Genomic DNA, 8,268 nt, shown 5'->3' with positions numbered 1-8,268 from the left:
TATTCAGGAGGCTGAGGTGGGAGGACCACTTGAGCCTGGGAGATCGAGGCTGCAGACAGCCATGATCATGCCACTGCCGTCCAGCTAGGAACAGTGAGACTCTGTAAAAAAAAAAAAAAAAAAATTAAAGAGCTTCAACTGTTTTCAAACGTTGTTCTTGTTTTGATGCTACATCCATCGATCTACATCCAAAAGTCAAGTAAAACAGAGAAGAAAAAAAAGTTTCATTTTTACACAACCATGAAGCATGGCTCTGAAGAGAATCAGAATGGCAAGGTAAGGGTGAAGGGAACTTTCCTTCCACCCTCTGGAGTTGCAATAAGTTGAGTCTCTGGAATAAATTGGCCATAGACAGATTAACAGGAGAAAAGGCTTACAAATGTATTACATGCACATGCATGGGGGTCCCACAGAGCATGAGACTTGGAGAACATCTACAACCACCTGACAGCCTCTTCCTGCCTGCTGCACAAATAAAGACCACGGCATTGCAGTGAAGAAAGAGTTTAACTGACACAAGGCTGGCCATGCCACGAGGGAGACAGAGCTGTTACTCAAATCAGTCTCAAAGGCTGGTAGGTTGGGGGTTTTTCAAAGGCAGTTTTGGGGGAAGGGATGGAAGTGGGTAGGAAATGGGTGCTCGCTGCTGATTGGTTGGGCTAGAGATAAAATCATAGTGGGCGGAAACCAAACTGTCCTTTTTTTTTTTGAGATGGAGTTTCACTCTTGTTGCCCAGACTGGAGTGCAATGGTGCTATCTCAGCTCACCACAATCTCCACCTTCTGGGTTCAAGTGATTCTCCTGCCTCAGCCTCCTGAGTATCTGGGATTACAGGCATGCACCACCACACCCAACCAATTTTGTATTTTTAGTGGAGACAGGGTTTCTCCATGTTGGCCAGGCTGGTCTTGAACTCCCAACCTCAGGTGATCTGCCTGCCTTAGCCTACCAAAGTGCTGGAATTACAGGCGTGAGCCACCTCACCTGGCCAGAAGCTGTCCTCTTGAGCTGAGTTGCTCCTGTGTGGGGCCACAGGAGTGGTTTGGCAGTCCAGGTGGAGCTGTCAGAGGTGTTCGAACCAGAGTGACTCCATTTTGAGTGAGGGCTGGGAAAATGAGGCTGAGACTTGCTGGGCTGCATTCCCAGAAAGTTAGGTATTCCTAACCTCTAGATGTTTATGGTTAAGGGAACGAATTAATAATGTTTACCAAACAGACCCAGACTTAGGAGTATCCAGATATCCCAATGTCTGGAGAACAAGGGCATTCCTAATTTTGCTTGAAAGATAATAATATCGATTCTTGTAAAATACAGTAATTAAGAAAATTAACCCTTTATCACAAACCCTTGTAGCAGAGCACATCTCCGCATATATATGACTATCCTACCTAGGGTGGATGCATTCCTCCTCTTACTTTTGGGAACGTCCTACTCTGTCTATGGAGTAGCTGTTCTTTCACTACTTTACTTTCTTAATAAACTTGCTTTTCCTTTGCACTGCATACTCGCCCTGAATTCTGTCTTGCACGAGAACCAAGAACTCTCTCTTGGGGTCTGGATTGGGATCCCTTTTCTGTAACAGAGCCATCAGGTCCAGTGGGAGCCATGGGTGTCAGACATGCAAAAAAACCTGAAAAGATATCTCAAAGAGCCAATCGACCACAGTGATGTTATCTGTCGGCACAATTGGGGAAGCTGCATATCTTGCGACCAGCCTACACCTTAGCAGAATTCAGGCTCCTCTCCTCCCGCTAGCCTGGTAGTCTCTATTAGCAGTGGTTGAGTTTTAGGGAAGGGCTACTATCATTTAAACTATAACCTAAACATCTTACAAAGTTAGCTCAGCCTAAGCCAAGGAATAATTAAGGCAGACTGAAAGCTAATGGCAAGAGGGGGGCATTGGCCAGATCAGATCTCCTCACTGCCAAGATTTTCTCACTGACATAATTTTTGCAAAGGTGGATTCAAGTCCAGATGGTGGAAGTTTATGTAGTATCCTGAGCTACAGAAAGAAATAGTGGGTTGGAGCTGAGCATGGTGGCTCACACCTGTAATTCAAGCACTTTAGGAAGCCAAGGCAGATGGATTGCCTGAGCTTAGGGGTTTGAGACCAGCCTGGGCAACATGGTGAAACCCCATCTCTACTAAAATAAAAAAAATTAGCTGGACATGGTGGCATATGCCTGTAGTCCCAGCTACTGGGGAGGATGAAGCATAAGAATCGATGAACCTGGGAGGCAGAAGTTACCGTGGCCCAAGGTCATGTCACTGTACTCCAGCCTGGGCAACACAGTGAGACTCCATCTCAAAAAAAAGGAAAGGAAAGGAAGGAAGGAAGGAAGGAAGGAAGGAAGGAAGGAAGGAAGGAAGGAAGGAAGGAGGGAAGGAAGGAGAGAAATGGAGGTTGGGGTTTCTAGGGGGTGATGATGGCAACAGGCTACAGGAGGTTGAGGAGAGGAAACACAGGAGGAACAAAGGCTGTCTTGTTATGCAGATAAAGTCTCTCAGGTACTGACCTTTTTAGTCTCCTTTCCTGTGAGTCAGTCTTTGCTGTTTGATGAGATTATAGGCAGAGGGCTCATGACAATTACATCCCTCCTGGAGGAACTTTCCCTTAGTAGTCAGATAAGGAAACTTCAGAAAAAGCCACTCCCACAACTTAGAGAGGGAAAGAGGGGCAAGAGATTGGGGGTGGGAGAAGGTCAGAGAGATCTTGGCTCTCCTTTAGTTCAAAGCTCTCAGCAGGCCAAAAGCACCATACTTTTTCTGATCCCCAACAGCCACGAAAACAAAAGTAGCCTTAAGACATCTTAAAATATTCAAGAGACTAAACTAGTTGTTTGCTTATTTATGTTAATTTAATGAATTCTTTTTATTAAAGCAGAAAGCATGCATAATCAAAGAAGAGGAAAATTCAGAATAAAGGTCTTATGAGGCTCAAACCAAAGTAACTCCCAAGGCTGAATCTGACCTCCTGGGTTTTCTTTTTATCGTCAACAGTTATAAGTGTTCCTGTACCAATCTTAAAGTGTCGTGTTTTAATCTCAGCAGCCTCTAACACAGATTCTGAAAGAAAATTAACTCTTCAGATGGGAGGTTTCCTGCCGTCTACACACCACAGTCCCTCTGGGCTTCATCCAAGATAGGTGAACTGTGCTCCATTGTGACGGCCTCACAGGCTCTCAAAGCACAATGGAAAGTGATTTTTTAACATATTTGTACCATGCAAAGGTTCCTGTGGAGAGTTCCATTTCCTGGATATGAACTAGAAATTGCTGCAATTTTTCCAGTTCTTTTTAATTTGCAGCTAAATGAAATATGACAACAAGAGGAATAACAAGCAGGTAGATATCCAAGGCCAACACATAGGGTCATCACTTGTGTCAAGCATAAAACAAGGAAAACCTCTTTAAACAAACCAGGTCTTTCTATAACAATTAGCCATGGGAAAAATGAAAATGGTCATAAATACATTTTAGAAACAGGAGTTTTTTTTTAAAAAACACAATTTTCTTTTTCTTTTTTTTTTTTTTTTTTTTTGAGATGGAGTCTCTCTCTGTAACCCAGGCTGGAGTGCAGTGACACAATCTCGGCTCACTGCAACCTCTGCCTCCCAGGTTCAAGCAATTCTTCTGCCTCAGCTTCCCATGTAGCTGGGATTACAGGCATGCACCACCACACCCGGCTAATTGTGTATTTTAGTAGACATGGGGTTTCACCATGTTGGCTAGGCTGGTCTCAAACTCCTGACCTCAGGTGATTCACCCACCTCAGCCTCCCAAAGTGCTAGAATTACAGGCATGAGCCACCATGCCCAGCCAAAAAACACAATTTTCATAAACAAAAACACCCAAGGCAAAAGACAAGGATAAAGAAATTGTACATACAAAAGTGAATTTCAACTCTTATTCTGCTGGGTTACATAAATACAAATACCAGGAAATAAAAGTACGATTTTTTTTTTTTTTTAATAGAGATGAAGTCTCACTATGTTGCCCAGGCTGGTCTTGAACTCCTGCACTCAAGCAAATCTCCCAGATAGGCCTCCCAAAGTGCTAGGATTACAGGCATGAGCCGCTATGCCCAGACAAAAGTACGAAATCCTTATAACCTGTTATAAAATGTAATGATGATAACCCTACAATATAATGACAACCACGTCTAACATCTGTTAGGTTCTTACTATGTTCCAGCAATTGTGCTAAGTTCTTCATATCACAGGATACTTGTTTTGGCCTGCCCAGCACCCATTCCCCCTTTTGGTGACAGCACCCTCTTTGTCCTTCCCTATTTCAGGTGATCCTGGTGAGCTAATCCATGACAGTTTCCCCATTCCCAGGCTGATCCCAAACTAGACACAGAAAACTCCATTCTCCTAGGCACAGTGGTTAGTTCAGGGATGGCTGCTGAGAAATAAAAATAAAATCCTAAGCCCCTGAACTGTATTAATGAACCCCTTCTTAGCCAAGGGGACCCCAGAGAGAAACCTTAAAACCTAAGCCACTCATGATGGGATGATGGCTCAGACACCCCTCATTAGACCTGCTACCTTGTTAACTGTCATTAGACTTTCTTTCCTAAGGGTTAAACAGAAACCAGCCCTTTCAAAAGACTTGCTGCATGGATTTCACTGGACTCCCTTCCTTTCTGCAGTTCCAACACAATTAACCCACATTCCTTCCTGATAAGAGGCCACCAATCGTGGACTGTTTCTGGCTGGACACGGGATGGCTCTGGGTCCTCCATTTCACCCTTCGACACAGAGAGCCTAATTTTAATGCAATTAAATGCTAACTCTCAGTTGGGAACAGTGGCTCATGCCTACAATTGCAGCACTTTGGGAAGTTGAGGCAGGAGAAGTGCTTGAGCCTGGAAGTTCAAGACCAGCCAGAGTAACACAATGAGACCCCATCTCAAAAACTAAATTAAATATTAATTCTCCACCCAAAGTGTACATGGGACATATGTAACACATTTGCTTACTATGCATGCATGCATCCCCCACTTCGAGAATATTCATAGCTCCTCCTAGAATCTGTTGAATATGGACATTTAACCAACCCATTTGGCATAAATGCATTCCACCCTTCCCTCCCTCAAAGTGCTGGCTTTTGGTTTCTTCCAGAGGCTATGTTTCCCAGCCTGCAAGACAGCCAGCTGTAGGTTGCAACCCTTTATAATAAATAAAGTTCTCCTTTCCAAATTTATAGATCTTGTGATTTTTAAGTTGACAACCTGGGTCCTGCAAAGCCAAACAAGTTTCCTAAATAAGGATTTTGAGTTCAAGGTATACTTTTCTTTAAAGATGTAAACCTGGGACTGTCTAGCCATCTGTTTCCCAGTCACTGGCAGGACACTGGTCTGAAAATGGAGCCAAAACACAAAAGGATGCTGAAAGGTAGAGAGAGAAACACCATTTCAAATCCTGGAACCATCAGGGCCCTCTGAATTGCCTGTAACATGAGATAATAAATTTCCCTTTGTGCTTCAGCTGGTAAAAGTAGGATTCCACCTCTAGCAATCAAGAGTGATCTAGAATACTTATGCTTTGTATTATTGTCTCCTTTTATAGATGAGGAAACTAAGGATGTTAAAATGTACAAGTCTGTCTGCTTGTAGAGACTGCACTATGCTCTACTGCACTGCTAATATGATAACCTATTCTTCAGTGATTTCCACTAAAAAACAGTAATAGTAATAATAAACTATAGAAAAAAACCCTGAAAAACATAGAACAGCAAAAAAGTGAAATACACTCTACTCACTGTCGTTACTCAAAGACAACCACTGTTAACAATTTGGTGTATTTCCTTCCAGGCTTTTTTCTGAAGCATTACTCTAGTATTACATCACATTAACAGTTGAGTATTCAGAGTACTTTTCAAAAATTGTATATTAAGTCATTCTTGTCTTGCTATAAAAAATACCTGAGACTGGGTAATTTATATGAAAAGAGGTTTAATTGGCTCACAGTTCTGCAGGCTGTACAGAAGGCATGATGCCAGCATCTGATCTGGGGAGGCAAAAAAAGCTTTTACTCACAGCAGAAGGTAAAGCAGGAGTAGGCACTCCTATGGCAAAAGCAAGAGAAAGAGAGACAGTGGGGCCGGGAAGGTGTGACACACTTTTAAATGACCAGATCTCACGAGAACTCATTCACTATCACAAAGACTGCATAAAGTCATGAGGAATCCATCCCCATTTATAAAGAAATGAGGTTTAATTGGCTCATGGTTTTGCAGGCTGTACAGGAAGCATGAGGGTGGCATCCGCTTGACTTCTTAGGAGGCCTCAGGAAACTTACAATCATGGCGGAAGGCAAAGGGAGAGCTGGCACCTCAAGTGACCAGGAGCAAGAGGAAGAGAGAGACTGGGGAGGTGCTACACACTTCTAAACAACCAGATCCCATGAGAACTCTATCATAAGAATGACACCCGGGGGGAGATCTGCCCCCATGACCCAATCACCTCCCATCAGGCCCCCCTTCCAACACTGAGAACTACAACATGACCTGAGAACTGGGTGGGGTTACAGAGCCAAGCCATATCATGATTCAACATGAGATTTGGGTAGGGACAAATATCCAAACTATATCAAACTGGTACTTCGTATTTCTTACACGTATTAGGATTCCCATATCACTGTACTATGTGTCACAAAACATAAGTCCCACCTTTAAGGAAGTTACACTGAAGAAGACAGATTGAGGGCCATGTGTGCAGTCATTGAGGCTTGCTCAGAAGTACGAAAAAATTTAAAACATTCAGACCCAACTGAAAGGTGAGCACCGTGTACACAAGACCTCTTAGCAATACAAATGTTCACTTACCTACATTCCTGGAAAGAATCAAAAGTAAATTATAATAATCATAAAATTATTAGAAGTTTTTAAAAACATGGCTTTGAGAATTTCATTCATTCAATAAGCAGTTATAACTGAGAGCTATTATGTGCCTAGCACCGGCCCGCCTTGAGATACAAAATGAATAGCCGAAAACCCCCACCCTCCAGGGCCCCTCATTGTACCATGGGAGTCTGAGAACAAACAGGGACTGATAACACAGTAAGTACAAGAAGAATCCATGTGCAACATGCTTGAGTCTAACTGTCCCGGGGGCCAGGGTCTTCACAAAGACTCCTGAGCTGAGACTAAAGAATGGGTGAGGGGTTCTTCAAGCAGACAACAGAGGGAAGGACCCTGCAGGCCTAGAGAAAACATGTGCAAAAGGACCAGGGCAGGAGCAAGTGAGCACAGCAGGGAAATCATCCCCGTGGTTGGCATTTAGGTGGCCGGTAATGAAGCTAGAAGAACAGTCAGGGTCCAGAAAGTGACAAGCCTCTTAAGCCACTTGCAGGAGCAGGTGCTCACTGACCAATCAGATTTCTTTGGAAAAGGAGTGGAATTTCTAGAATGACATCGACGTGCCTGACTAGGTCCCTTCAATGGTGGGAGTATCTGCTAAGCTCAGGAATACATAAGAAGGAACAAGTCTGGGAGGGAAAATGGCAAGTTCAACTATGTCCTGGTCAGCTTGAAATGCTTATGGCACATAGAAATCTGGGTGGGGAGATCCTGTAGGCAGAAGCCTATCCAGATTGGAATTCAGGAAAGAGTTTTAGGCTTAAGATATTTTAATAGAGGCCAAGGTAGGAGAATCGTTTGAGTCCAGGAGTTCAAGACCAGCCTGGGAAACATAGTGACACTCTGTCTCTACGAAAGAATAAAAAATAAAAAATTTAGCCAGTCATGGTGGTACATGGCTTGTAGTCCCAGCTAGTCAGGAGGCTGAAGTGAGAGCATTGCTTGGGCCCAGGAGTTTAAGGTTGCAGTGAGCTATGATCACACCACTGCACACCAGCCTGGGTGAAACAGCAAGACCCTGTATCGAAAAAAAAAAAAAAAAGATAATGAACTGACTATTATCATCATCCAGATTAGGCACAACCACAGAAAATGCATAAAAGACTCTTAGCAAGTCAGGGTGTCTTGCCTAAATTTCCTATAGAAATTAGAGTTCTCGGGTGGGTATGGTGGCTGACTCACACCTGTAATCCTAGCACTTTGGGAGGCTATGGCGGGTGGATCACTTGAGGTCAGGAGTTCAAGACAAGCCTGGCCAACATGGTGAAACCCCCTCTCTACAAAAATACAAAAATTAGCCAGACATGATGACAGGTGCCTGTAATCCCAGCTACCTGGGAAGCTGAGGCAGAAGAATCGCTTGAACCCGGGAGGCGGAGGTTGCAGTGAGCCAAGATTGTGCCA

The sequence above is a fragment of the Mandrillus leucophaeus genome, unplaced genomic scaffold (assembly GCF_000951045.1).
Source record: "Mandrillus leucophaeus isolate KB7577 unplaced genomic scaffold, Mleu.le_1.0 Scaffold17, whole genome shotgun sequence".
Taxonomy (NCBI): Eukaryota; Metazoa; Chordata; class Mammalia; order Primates; family Cercopithecidae; genus Mandrillus; species Mandrillus leucophaeus.
This window is presented reverse-complemented; position numbering follows the sequence as displayed.